The sequence below is a fragment of the Artibeus jamaicensis genome, unplaced genomic scaffold (assembly GCF_021234435.1).
Source record: "Artibeus jamaicensis isolate MK-2021 breed Jamaican fruit bat unplaced genomic scaffold, CSHL_Jam_final contig_769, whole genome shotgun sequence".
NCBI lineage: Eukaryota > Metazoa > Chordata > Mammalia > Chiroptera > Phyllostomidae > Artibeus > Artibeus jamaicensis.
In genome coordinates, this window is record NW_026521961.1 from 455,262 (window position 1) to 468,654 (window position 13,393).

Consider the following 13,393-nt stretch of genomic DNA (forward strand, 5'->3'; position numbering starts at 1 on the left):
TCCACCCAATTAAGAAAAATTTTCATAAATATAATTTCCCAACTGTGTGAATGTACTAAGGTGTATTTAACTCTTCCTTAAAGGTTAGGTATTTAAATTAATTCAAGTTTTACAATAATGAATGCTGAGATTAACATTTTTGTAGAAGTGTCCAATTGCTTTATGAAAGGGTGTGTTCATTCCAGCCATGCAATTGTTATCTCATGTGGTCTCAGTTACATGGATGTGAATTTGCTTTCTCCACTTGTTATTCACTCATTTATTCATTTATTTGAAAAACATTTATCGAACATCCAATTTGTGCACATACAATTCTAGACGTTGGCGATACAGTGAGACAAAGTATCAAAGCCCCTGCCCTCATGGAGCTCACACTCCGTGAGCAGAAATGAACCATTAACAATGCCAATAAGTAACAAGTAGACCGTGAAGAGCTAAGAAGTGCTCTGGGGAAGATTAAGGCAAGTATGAGTATGTGAGTGTCCAAGGCAGAGAGGGTCCCCCTGCATGGTATCTTTGAATAAAGGCCCGAAGGAGAGGAGGGAGCAAGCACAGAAGGCAAAGAGCCTTCCAGACAGAGGGGTTGTTAATGAGACTGGACATGGTTTTCAATATTGATCATATTGAGCTCATTTTATAATGAAGCATTCAGTGCAGGGCTGTCCTCACTGCCCAGCTCATTCTATTGACATCAGGTACCTCTAATGACCCCCTCAATGTCAATCTGTTCATCTCTGAAATAAAATAATGTCTGCTTCATTATTCCACAAGGTTATGGTAAAAAAATGACTGAGGGATAAATGAAGAAAGTCCCACTTAGCAAGCCGCAGACCAGATGTTAGGTTGGCCCCTCCGCAGCTTACCACTGAACATGAATCCAAAGCAGCATTTTGTGGAGACATCTGTTTTCCTCCACAGTCCTCAGCTGGAGGAACAGGCCCTTGACTGAATATGTCGCCACCAGGTTCCCACCTCCAGTGAGGAGCAGAACAACTTCATGTTTCAAAAACAATTTGGGAAAATAATCCTCCAAAAAGTTGCCATATTCATAGGAAGCCCCCAACATTTATTTCCTCCTTTGCATGCATACGCCTGCACACTGGCTGCACCCAGTGTGTGTGCTCCAGGCTCTGACAGATATAGCACAGCGTGACATTTCCTCCCAGGGCAAAGGGACATGCAGTGACCTCAAAGGAAGTTACCTGGGTTGTTCCCACTCAGGACCACTCCAAAGCCATGCCGAATGAAACCTCTTGGAGGGAAGTGATCAGCATCCATGGTCAGAAGAAACCTAGTTCCTCCTGACCTCCCCCTGCCCCCATCTCTACAAGTTTGGGTCAGACAAATAGAGAAGCCTGATGTTAACCACAATATCCACTGTGTTGAAGACAGTTAACAAATCCTCTGCTACTTCTGTGTCTGCCAATGGGTCCTATAGGTGCACATCTAGCCTGATCTCCTAACTAAGCTGCTTCCAATGTAAGAACCAAACGCATTTAACAGGGCAGTCAGACCAAATATCCCTCTGGTATCTTCGGCCCAAGTTTCCAAGTCAGATTTATTACCCTCCATCCTAAATATCACTCCTCATCTTCATTTTCTATCCCTGGCTCTTGGCACAGTTGCTGTCCCCCTGCCTTGCCACACTCAGCATCACCTTATCTTTTCACCTGCCCTTTCCTGCACATCTAACTCATGTTGCACTTACTGCAAAGTTTGCCATCCTAAAACTCAAGTTGGGTTCTGTCACTTCCTGCTCCAAAACTAGTAATGTGCCTCCCCAATACCCTCCTCTAGTCCCTCTGTGTTGTTCACAGTGTGTGGTCCTCAACCCCCTGAATAAAAATCTCCCACTCTCTGATGGAAATGCAGATTCTGAGTCCACTGACTGAGTCTGAATCTCTGGGATCACAGTGATGTTGAAGAACTAATGTCCAGTAAAGTACAAGTCCCTTAGTTTGTATGGAGGCCCTCCATGGGCTTCAAGCCTTTATACCATGAGTCCCCAACTCCACCCCAGACTATACTTTCTACCAATATCCCACTGTCACATTTCAGGACTCTGGCCACCCTGGTGTCAGCCTAGATACTGAAACCTGTTTAGGTCAAATGCCATCTTCATAATACTTTCTGTAGTTCCCTCAAATGCACTCCCTTTTTTCATTTGTCATGATCATATTTCATTCTGCTTCTGTTTCCTCCCATGGATGAGTGGCACATGCTCAGTCCAGGCTCATAACCATGGTGTCCCCTTTGTGGTGAGCTGCATGGCATGGCTACCCTTGTGTCTTCTGTGGTATCTCGTGCTGTACCTCACAAATGTTGCTGATCTAAAATAAATCACAGACTCTCAGAAGAAAATCATGCTTCGTTGGGACTCAGGATGTAATTCCAGTTTGAAACTAGTGTGAGAGAAATGTCATGTGCTCGCTGTCAATTTCAAAGCTCTGCTTCAGGGAGCCCTGCCTCCCCAAAGAGAGGGGCCCAGCAGCAGAACATCTTCTTGCCCTAAACAGTTCACAGAGCCACACAGAGCCACCAGAGAGGGGACTCAGAAAACACAGTGAAATATTAACTGCCACGTGGGGAGGACAATCCATGGCACCTTGAAGAGAGAAGAGATAGTGCAGTGGGAGTACAGGATACATTGTGCCCCCCCAAATCACATAAGATTGTCCAGTGGGTTCCACATGTGCTTATATCTGAGAGACATGGTCACACGATGGGGTTCACAACCCCTGGAAAAGTGAATGCTTCCTATAGTTACACTGTTGCCTACTGAGACATCTTTCTCAATCAGACAAATGGAAAAGTGAACAGAAATTGCTCTCTCTCATAGTTAGGAGAGCTACGAAGTTGGGGGTGGGGTGGGGAGAAGAGGCCTTCCCAGAGATCATGGAACCTCACTGCAAAAGATTAGGGAGCCGTGTGTGTACAAAACCAATGGCAAGAAGAGTGCCAAAATTACTGAGATCTGTACAGAATAATTCAATATTTCAAAAATAGACTTTTTCAGAAAATTATTCAATATGCTAATGCAAAAAAAAACAGTACCCACTAAATATATACTCATCAACTAGGTGTTTTAGCATGGGATTCAAAATGAACACATCCTGCAACTTAACTTTGCTGATAAACACTGAACTTGATTTTCAAAAGGAAGGAACATTGAAGGAATCAAGGAAATTTTATGGGAGAAAATTAGAAATATTGATTTTTAATTTATAAAGATAAAGGCACAGAAGAACATATAGGAGGCTTTTCATTACAAACACTACAAAAAGAAGCCAAGAAGTAGTAAAATTTACTCAAGAAAGGGATGGCATATTAATTTCTAAGATAAAAAGTTCATTCAAATCACAAATTGGCAAAATGCAACCTCTCCAAAATTCTGTGTAAGTCACCAGAATATGCTCAAGTGCAACCTGTAAGAATTCATTTATGGACTGTGACTCCCTTGTCGGGGACTATAGAATGACACATCAATTGTTCAAGATAAAAGCAAAATATGTCTGCCAAAGAACTTAATTAAAATATGCAATAGTACAGCCCCTGAGGCCACATTTTCTATATAAGTGGGTTCCTTTTTATTCTTGACATAGAACCTAATTCAGTGACAGAAACAGACAAATCCATAAGTTTATTCACTGCCTACTGGCTTTACATGATGATTTTGCAAAAAGTCGAAAAGAAAAGGCAAAATGTTTAGAAAAGAAAGAGAATTTCTGAAAGGAGTTTCAAAACAGAAATTTTGGTATACGCTGGATGAAGGATACAGGTTAGTTTAAAAATTGCTGAAATCCTCCTGTGAGCTGGGTTTCCTGGGAGGTGAACTCAAGAGTACAAGCCTGCCCTTCCCAGGAGAGGTCCCCAGGTTGATCGGGGACTACCCCTAACACGAAGGTCCCAGAAGAGTGGGAGAAGGGAAGGATAGCCAAGGCGATCACAAAGTCAGCAATGGGAGAGGGGAGAACTCATATCTTGCTGCAGGTCTCAGATATTTCCAAGCAGAATTGTCCTCTTAAAACCCTCTGCTGTTCACTTAAAGTATTCTTACCTGGTGTTATCAATTATAGCCTTATGAGAAACAACTTATAACAACATATGTCTTTCAAGAATGCCAAAACAACTTATTCAATGTCCAAACTGTCCCTCTCAGTTGAATGCCACCAGCACATTAAGTGTCAATTCCCACAGGGCCATGACTGCCTTTGCTTGTGTTATTATCCTGCTTATATGTGCAACCTTCAGAACTTTGAAGTTGTGAGATGAAATAGCTAGGCAAAGTCCAAAGCACAAATCATACTGAGCACATGGGCTTGACTCTCTCTGCAATGGGTGCTTAGGAGAGAGAACAAGCATCATACTGATGACTCTGATTATTCCCTTATTCATTTTTTTGGCCATATCAACAAGTCTCAAGTGGAGGTGGAGGAGGTAACAATCTTGGATGGGGACTGGCAAAAGGACTGGGTGAAAATTCAAAAGCTAGGGACTGCAGACATCAACAAGCTGGGGGCTGTCGTCACTGTCCAGCTCATTCTGTTGACACTGGTGACTCTAATAACTCCCTCAATATCCAGTGTTCATCTCTAAAATGGAATCCTAATGACTGCTTCACTTCCTCACTGGGTTAAAGTGAGAAATGATTGAGGAAACTCTCTCCAAACGTGTCAACAGGCCTCTCTGAAGTATTGAGAACAAGGCCAAGTATGGCCAGCTGGCTGCCGCTGGGGAACAAGCACAGAGCAGGACACAGTGTTGTGCCCATGAGCTCAGGACAGTCACAAGTTTTTACCTGCAGTCAGAACACTTCTGGGCAGCAGGCCAGCTTCCAAAGCAGATGGGGCAGGCCTCAAGTTACATGCACACTGCGCCAAGGAAAATGTCCAGTCTGAGATAACAGCATAGGTCTATGGGCATGTGCCATTCCACCATACCTATGGACAGAATCTGAAGGTTCCTGGAAGGCCAGCCTTTTGTTCTAGCTCAGAGATACAGAACAGGAATTTCACATCACACTTCTGAAGGTGTCCATTTCCATAGACCTTTGCAGAACTGGTGCCTTTGCAGAACAGGTGAAGAACATATATCCAAGCCCCTATCCTAGGTGGGTTGCCACCTGACTTGGCCTGGATATCCCTCTCACACTTCTGAAATAGGACAAATCAGCTGCATTCATACATGACAGTTATAGAATGTTAAAATATTTTCAGATTTTTCTAAGGTAGATATATGTGGAAAGAAGTTGAACAAGAGTTTTATGAGTTGCCTAATATCCAACTTAAAGTAAACCTAACAACTCTCTTGCTAAAATCAATTAATGTGTGCAACTGCTTTGTGTAAGAGGAAGGCTGCTCTAACATACAAAGCATGGAGCAAAGAAGAAACCAACAATTTCCACTCTAACATAACCTCTTCAAATACTCCCCAAGAGGCCAAAGGGACAGCTCTCCTTTTCTGCCAGCTCCTCCTCCATTTGCTCTAGGCACTGCAGGTCATTCCAGCCCACTCCCAGTTCCTACACCAGGCCTTGGGCTCCCTGGCCTGTTTGTCACTGCCCACGGTCCCCCTACCTAGAACACTCCTCCACCCTGTCCTGCCTGGAAAAACCCAGCTATGCCATCAAAGTTCTGTTCAAATATCACTTCTCCTAATAAACCTCTTGCAAATTCCCAGCAGCCTTGCAATGACCTCTACTGTGTCTGTCCCTTCTGCCAGTCTGACGGGAACTGGCCTAACATCACATTTAAAAGGAAAAAAGTTAGTGATTGCACAGATAAAACCTGAGCACCAGAGAATAGTGCACTGCACTTAGTGAGTCCCTGTGGTCCATGCTGGGAGACACCACCCACATCACATTGAGGAAAGAAGGATTCATTTCCCAGCTGCTGAAAGTGCTGCAGGAAACCTTGAGCCACCGGGTTCCTCCAGACTCTCAGAGCTAGCAGAAGTGGCCCTCTCCCCTACAGAGGGCTCTGTGGTCTCCTTATTCAGAAATTACAGAGAGGCATCTCTTCTGCATGATATTGTGTGCCCCCTCAGGCTCTGCCCCATCACTCCTTCTGACTGGCCACTAAACCAATGGTCAGCTCAAATTACTGTGCAGTCTGGCTGCAATGTGCAGAGCACTAAGGCCACAAAGGTACAGTGCCCAGAAGAACCTACAGCACTTACCTACTTGTGGGCCCTGGTTCTAAAACTGCTGGGCCAAGCAGGTGGGAATGACCTGCTGATAAGTGAGACATGATTGAACATCCAGCAAGGGACGGAATTAGGAGTGGCCCCCTGTCATCACTCTCAGAGACCACCTGGTGAATGTGTGCTTCTCACCTCTGCATAGCTGGGTTTTGCAAAGTAAGGGCTCCTGCTTCCAAATGGACACTGTGAGTGTGCCACTGAGGTCTAAGCTAAGGAAGACATAGAAGAGGCTCCTTGGTCAGGCAGGGGTTAGCAGGTGAGAAGTCATCATCTTGACCTTGCTCATCAAGAGATGTGGAGTGCTGTTGTACAATAAGATAGGAAGGATTGCCTCATTTGGGCCCCACTTATGCTCCCTTGTGCAGTTTTGATAGCAAATAGTAATTAGGGGTACAACCCCCATGAACCAGTAAGGTCATGGGGACCAGGGATTCAAAGCCCTTGGGGATGAAGGTTTAGGTATTATCACCAAGTCAGCCACTGGCCCAGCAGAAAGACAGAAGAGGAAACAATTAATTTCATTTTGGGCCCCAAGATCGGCAACAGTGATCGGACTATAATTTACCCACTAAGCCTTCCTCTTCTACATTTTCTTCAGGATAGGGTTGCCAGGTAAAATATAGGCTGCCCAGTAAAAACTGAATCTCAGATAAACAATGACTACTTTCTTTATTGTAAGCATGCCTGTAATATTGCATAGAACATACCCAACCTTAAAATGTGTACTCATTGTTTATCTGGAGTTCAAACTTAACTGGGAGTTCTATATTTTTTATTTGCTAAATCCGACAACCTTATTCCAGGAAGAGAAACCACTGGAAGCTTGGAGGAGCCAATCCTAAGACATGTAAGAGGAAGTGGACCAAAGTAGAGCAAGGAGTAGACTTGGGTAGATGCTGTTGTGCACTGCTCAGATCCCCAATTCTTGGGCTGCTCTGGAAGATGGTTCTCAGCAGGCAGCCCCAGTTGCTCCCACTAAAGAAAAAAACACCTTGAAATCCATGCCTCCTTCTAAGGGCAGCCTCCATCTTTGAATAATGGCCCTGTCCTTTCACCCCAACTTATAGCAGGCATTTCTTATCTCCTGAGCTCTGTGCAGCATTGGCTGAGGCCTTTTTGGTAGGGCATTGCATGCATCTCAGCTTTTCCTTGTGCCCAATCCTGCTTCTTTCCCCTGGCTCCACTGGTATTTGACCCAAGAGCACACCCTAATGAACACCCCACAGGCTAACCTTCATCTCAGGGTCTGCCACTGTCCCTAACTTAGAGGCCAAAGGAGGGTAGCACCACATTATATTCTTGTACCCAAAAGAATGCCCTTAGAGACAAGACACATTCATTTTTAGAGCTCATTACATCGAGGCAATTAGCATTTTTAGATGCTGTGTTTCAAAAATGATCAAGAGACAATTCTGTATTTCCAAATGTAAGGAACCAAAGGGACATTGTCCCAAAGGAACTGCAGCATTAACCTACATCAACCTGGATGTTGGGATGTCACCCCAAATGTCCCCTGTCTAGTGTCCCATAAACCTTTTCCTCCTCCAGACTTCTTCACTCATGTTCTTGGCTATACTAGTCCCCTAATCTGTGAGGTGGGAATCTCTCCATTGATCTTCGACTCCTACCTCATTGCACTATAGGCACCCTGCCCCTTGTGCACTCTTCCTCCTCTTCTGCAATTACTCCTCCATCCACTCCTCTCTTGTACAAGAGTTCCCTGACTCTTACCTGAGTTCTCCTAAGACTCCTGGACTTTCTTTTCTCTGCTACCTTACCTGCACTACAGCCAAGCAATTCTTCCTTCAGTACAATGCTTATCTTGTAACAAGGGAATATGAGCCATGGTGATATAAAGCCTAAAGAACCAGCACATAGTTTTCCCTGTATCCTTTCTGTATGCCATGTAACCAGGAACATGTTAAACAGATGCTGCTCTGCCAGCCTGTATTCTCTGACCAGCAGTAAATAATTCATGTGAACAAGCAGTAGCTCTGTGTGGTTGTAATCCCCCAAAGTTTGGGGACTTGTTACCACAGCATAATCTAACTTTTCCTGAAGGTACACTGGACCACCCAGAATGCCCTTGGGTCTCAGAAGTAACATTTTGTATGTGACAAGTAATGGGATGATGTTTTACAATGTTCAACTGAAAAGGAAGTTGATGAACTTTAGAATAACCCAACATTAAGAACTTCTACCAATGGGAGGAATTAGAGAAAGCTTTCTGCTTTTCACCTCTTGCTTCGATTTTCAGAAAATTGTCCAAAGTTATTGCAAACATTTTACTTTTTTGTTGGCTTTGTGAAGGGAATTGGCAATATCAAATGGTCCCTTTTTAAAAGCCAAGTCACTGCTTATGTAGAGAGAAAGAAAATGTTACAAGGAGACTTCTTAGAATACTGGCAAGAAGAGGAGGCAAAACAGGAACAGTTGTTTGTAAACCAAGGGAAAGGAGATAACGTTGCCTTAGTGTCTTTGACTATGTGACCTTTTATTTCATAATTGACTAAAATGACAAGTCCAATTTCCTATAAGCCTGGAAATGGGTTATTCTCTGTGCCTAAGAGAAAGCCATGCGTGTCAGCTCTGTACCCTAAGAAGAATTCACAAACTAGCCCTGAACAGTCTTGTTCTGGGAATGTTCAATGCTGCAGCTCTACAAAGTTCTTTCACTGAGGAAGCTCGGAGCACTTTGAAAATTAAATTAGGGATTCCTGTTCAAGATAGGTAGACACACTTGCCTCCTTGCACAACCATGAAAAGGATTACTACTAACCTCAAAACAGAAAACACCCAGAAATGCAAGAAAATCAAACTGTATGGAAGTCTAACAACCAAGGATTTAAAGAAGACATATTCATCCAGATGGGTAGGAGTGGCAGAGATGAGGAATTGGAACAGAAAGGATGTGGTGTGGTGGCAGCAAGGTGGCAGCCAGCAGAATAGGTGGTCCCACAATTGGGGTACCTGAGGAGGAAGTCCAAGGCCAGTACTGGCAGCCCAGGGGTTTCAGTGTTGGAAAAATAAAGCCTCATAACTCCTGGCTATAAAACAAGTGGGAGTTTGAGTGGTGAAGGAAACTTTCAGTCTCTCAGGAGAGTCCATTTAAAGGGCCCACAGGGTTCTAGAATGTATGCAAACCCATCCACTCTGGGAATCACCACCAGGACAGCAGCTAGAGGGGTACCAGTCACATAGGTGACTGGAGGCAAGGCAAGTGCTGAACAAGCCTCCAGCAGTCAGGCAGCAGCATTTTCCCCTCTCAGACCCCTTCTCCACATACAAAACCACAAAGTGATGAATCAAGCTACCCCTACACTGGAAATTACCTAAGGCTCTGCCCCTTACAATGTAACAGGTGTGCCAAGACAAGGAGTCAAAGCAACTCTACCTAATCCAAACAAACACAGGGAGGCTGCCAAGTTGAGGAGACAAAGAAATATGGCTCAAATGAAAGAATAGAATAAAACCACAGGAAAAAAACTAAGCAAAATGGAGATAGCCAACCTATCAGATGCAGAGTTTAAAACACTGGTGATGAACATACTTAGAGATCTCACTGAGTATGACAAAAGCATGAAGGAAAAAATAAAGGCTACACTAAGTAAACTAAAGAAAAATCCACAGGGAACCAACAGTGAAGGGAAGGAGGCCAGGGTTCAAAGCAACAAATGGAACACAGGGAAGAAATAAACAGTCAACTAGAACAAAATGAAGAAACAAGAATTAAAAAAAAAAAAACAGGAGAGAATAAGAAGACTCTGGGACATGTCCAAACATGCCAACTCCCGAATCACAGGGATACCAGAAGGAGAAGAGGAAGAACAGAAATTGAAAAGTTATTTGAAAAAAATAATGAAAGAAAGCTTCCCCAACCTGGCAAAGGAAATAGACATACAAGTCCAGGAAACTCAGAAAAGTCCCAAACAAGTTGAACCCAAAGAGTATCACACCACAACACACCATAATTAAATTGCCAAAGGTTAAAAATAGAGAATCTTTTTTAAAAAAGATTTTATTTATTTATCTTTAGAGGGGAAGGAAGGGGAAGGAGAGAGGGGGAGAAATACCAATGTATGGTTGCCTCTTGTGTGTCCCCTGCTGGGAACTGGCCTACAACCCAGGCATGTGCCCTGACTGGGAATCGAACCGTGGTTGCTTGGTTCCCAGGCCTGCACTCAATCCACTGAGCTACACCAGCCAGGGCTAAAAATAGAGAATCTTAAAAGCAGCAAAAGAAGAGAGTAATCTACAGAGTTCCCAAAAGACTACGAGCTGATTTCTCAAAAGAAAGTTTGCAATTAAAAAGAGACTGGCAAGAAGTGTTCAAAGTGATTAAAAGCAAGGACCTACAACTTAGATTACTCTATCCAGCAAAGCTATCATTTAGGAGTGAAGGGCAGATAAGGTGCTTCCCAGACAAGGTAAAGTTAAAGGAGTTCATCATCATCAATCCCTTATTATATGAAATGTTAAGGGACTCATTTAAGAAACAGGAAATCAAAACTATGAGCATTGAAATGATAATAAACACAACTATTAACAACTCAATCTAAAAAAATAATAACTAAGCAAATAACTAGAACAGGAACAGAATCATAAATATGAAGATCATCTGGAGGGTTGTCAGTGGGGAAGGAGAAGGAGGAGAATGGGGGGAAAGGTGCAGAGATTAAGAAGTACAAATTAGTAGGTACAAAATATGCAGAAGAATGTCAAGAACAGTATAGGAAATGGATAAGCCAAAGAACATATATGCACAACCCATGGACATGAACTAAAGGCAGGAATTGATAGAGGGAAGCAGGGTACAAGGTTGAAGGGTACAAAGGAGGGTATTGGGACAACTGTAATAGCATACTAAAGAAAACATACTTTTAAAAAAAGGAAATTAAATTAGGAAGTATATGCAGCTCTATAAGAAAGTCCAGGTTTATGTGCCCTATTGCTGGTACCATGGAATTTATCACTTTACAAAGAAAACCCAACTCAATTCCTTTAAACTGAGTTGTAGTATGAGCATTTAATATATATTTTTCATCTCCAGGACATTTCATCTTAACTCTCCTGTGTAAATAGCTTACAAGGTTATATTTTTTCCAGAGGGTTACATATTTGAGGGTTATGGTTGAGAAGTGGCACCCATTTCCTTCAATTTCCTTAAAGTGAATATAACTTTGTGAAGAAGAATGAAGTGAATACAAGTGGTTAGTTCAGTGGCTTTGAAAAAAATGCAACTTTTTATACTTTGAATTTACCATAACCAAAAGGCCACTGGGCAGCTGTTATTGGTTCTAAGTCAGAGCAGAAAGAAGAAAACAGTTATTTAGAATTGAAAGAAGGTTCAGTGGTTACCTGCTGCCAACTTGCATGTCACAGATGAGGAGAATGGGGTCAGGAAGACTGCATCTCATCTAACGCATGTTGATTTAACCAAGGAGTGCCTGAGTGGAATGAAAGGGCCATCTCCAGACTGACAGGCCTGCACTCAGAGGCTGATTCTGAAACATGAATGCAACCGTCAGCCAAATACCGATAGACTAGAAGAAAGAACACTTGGTCAGAATGTCTTTGGGCAAGACATTTGGACCTCAGTGGACATCTTTGATCTCTTTCCTTATCTGTAGAGTCAAGCTGAATATTGCCTGCCTACCAGGCATTTTTGGTTGAGAGAGCAAATGAGATAAAGTCTATGAAACTTCCCTAAATGTTGAACCACAAAATAATGATAACAACTGGGATCATTTGTTAAACACTTGGGATGTGCCAGGCATTGTGCTAAGCATCATTTCATTATCACAGCACAATAAGATTTAAGAAAGCCATTTCCTTCATTGTACATGGGAAGGTAAAACTTTGGATAAATAGTTCATCTATGATCTCACAGATCTGAATGAGGTCTGGCTGATTCTCCTACCCATTTAATTATCAATAACACTATATCAATTTAATTATCAATGATTAAATTAATCAATAATACTACATCAGTAACATATCAATAATATTGATATAATAGTAATCATACTATAATGCTATATAACACCATGTGCTGTATATTACTATAGTATGCTGGTACTTACTATACTGGTACTATATTACTGTGTTACTATAGTACATAGTATAGTACTATATGTATATTGCATAGTCATATTACTAATTCTGTAATAATATAATAATATATGGATTGTATAATAATACCACTGTGTAAGATTATTATGAAGTAATTATTACCATGTTCATATGAGGTAATTATTACAATGGTCGATGGTAATAATTAACAGTGCATACTTATATAACCAAAGAGAATAGAGAAGATATTTATCCTATATGAACTACATCATAAGTTCATATAGCCCCCCTGACACCTTTAAAGGATGAAATTAGTGGCAATAAGAGCATCAAGAGTTTTAATAATTATAATATATTATTGCCTGTACTTACGTCATCATAAAAAAATCACTTAGAGTAGATCAATATGACAAATGAGTAAACCAGGAGATGGCGTTGAAGATTAGCAATCACACAAGGCAGACTGGTAAAGTCTCAGAAAGTTTCGTACAATGACTGTTGTTTTGAACTTCTAAAAGTAGACGAGTGAGAAAAATGTAGAAACTAACTAAACCTGGTGCAGAGGACACATGTACAAAAGTATGAAAAGCTCTAGTTTGCCATTTTTGTTCTTGGCGATCTTCTTCTGCCTGTTGTTTATGAACACTGGGGAAAAGAAACTCACTGACTAAAATGTAATGCAACACGAAGACAGCATTCTTCGCTTTGTGCACTGAAATATTCCAAGTTTCTAGAGCAGTTCCTGACAAGTAGTAAGTGCTCAAAATGTATTTGTTGAATGAATAAACCTGTGAAAGAACAGGAAAGGAAGAACAGGTTGTGACCAGAATTTTCTGTGAACAAAACCCTGTTGTTTATTACATAGATTCTGATAATGGAAAATTTACTTGGGTGAATAAATATATGTCATCCTGTTAATTTCTGAGAAAGTCCATGTGCTTTAGGAAAAGTATACCTAATCTACATCTCACTGCCTATTTTTTCTAGACTAAATTTAGTGGGGTTTTTGGGGGGGCAGTGGTAGGAGACATTGACCCAACTTACGAGATTAAAAGAAAAACTGAGAAATAAGTGAAATCAAAAGCTTTTCAAAAGTTGAGTTGACCTGGGGTGATAGTGG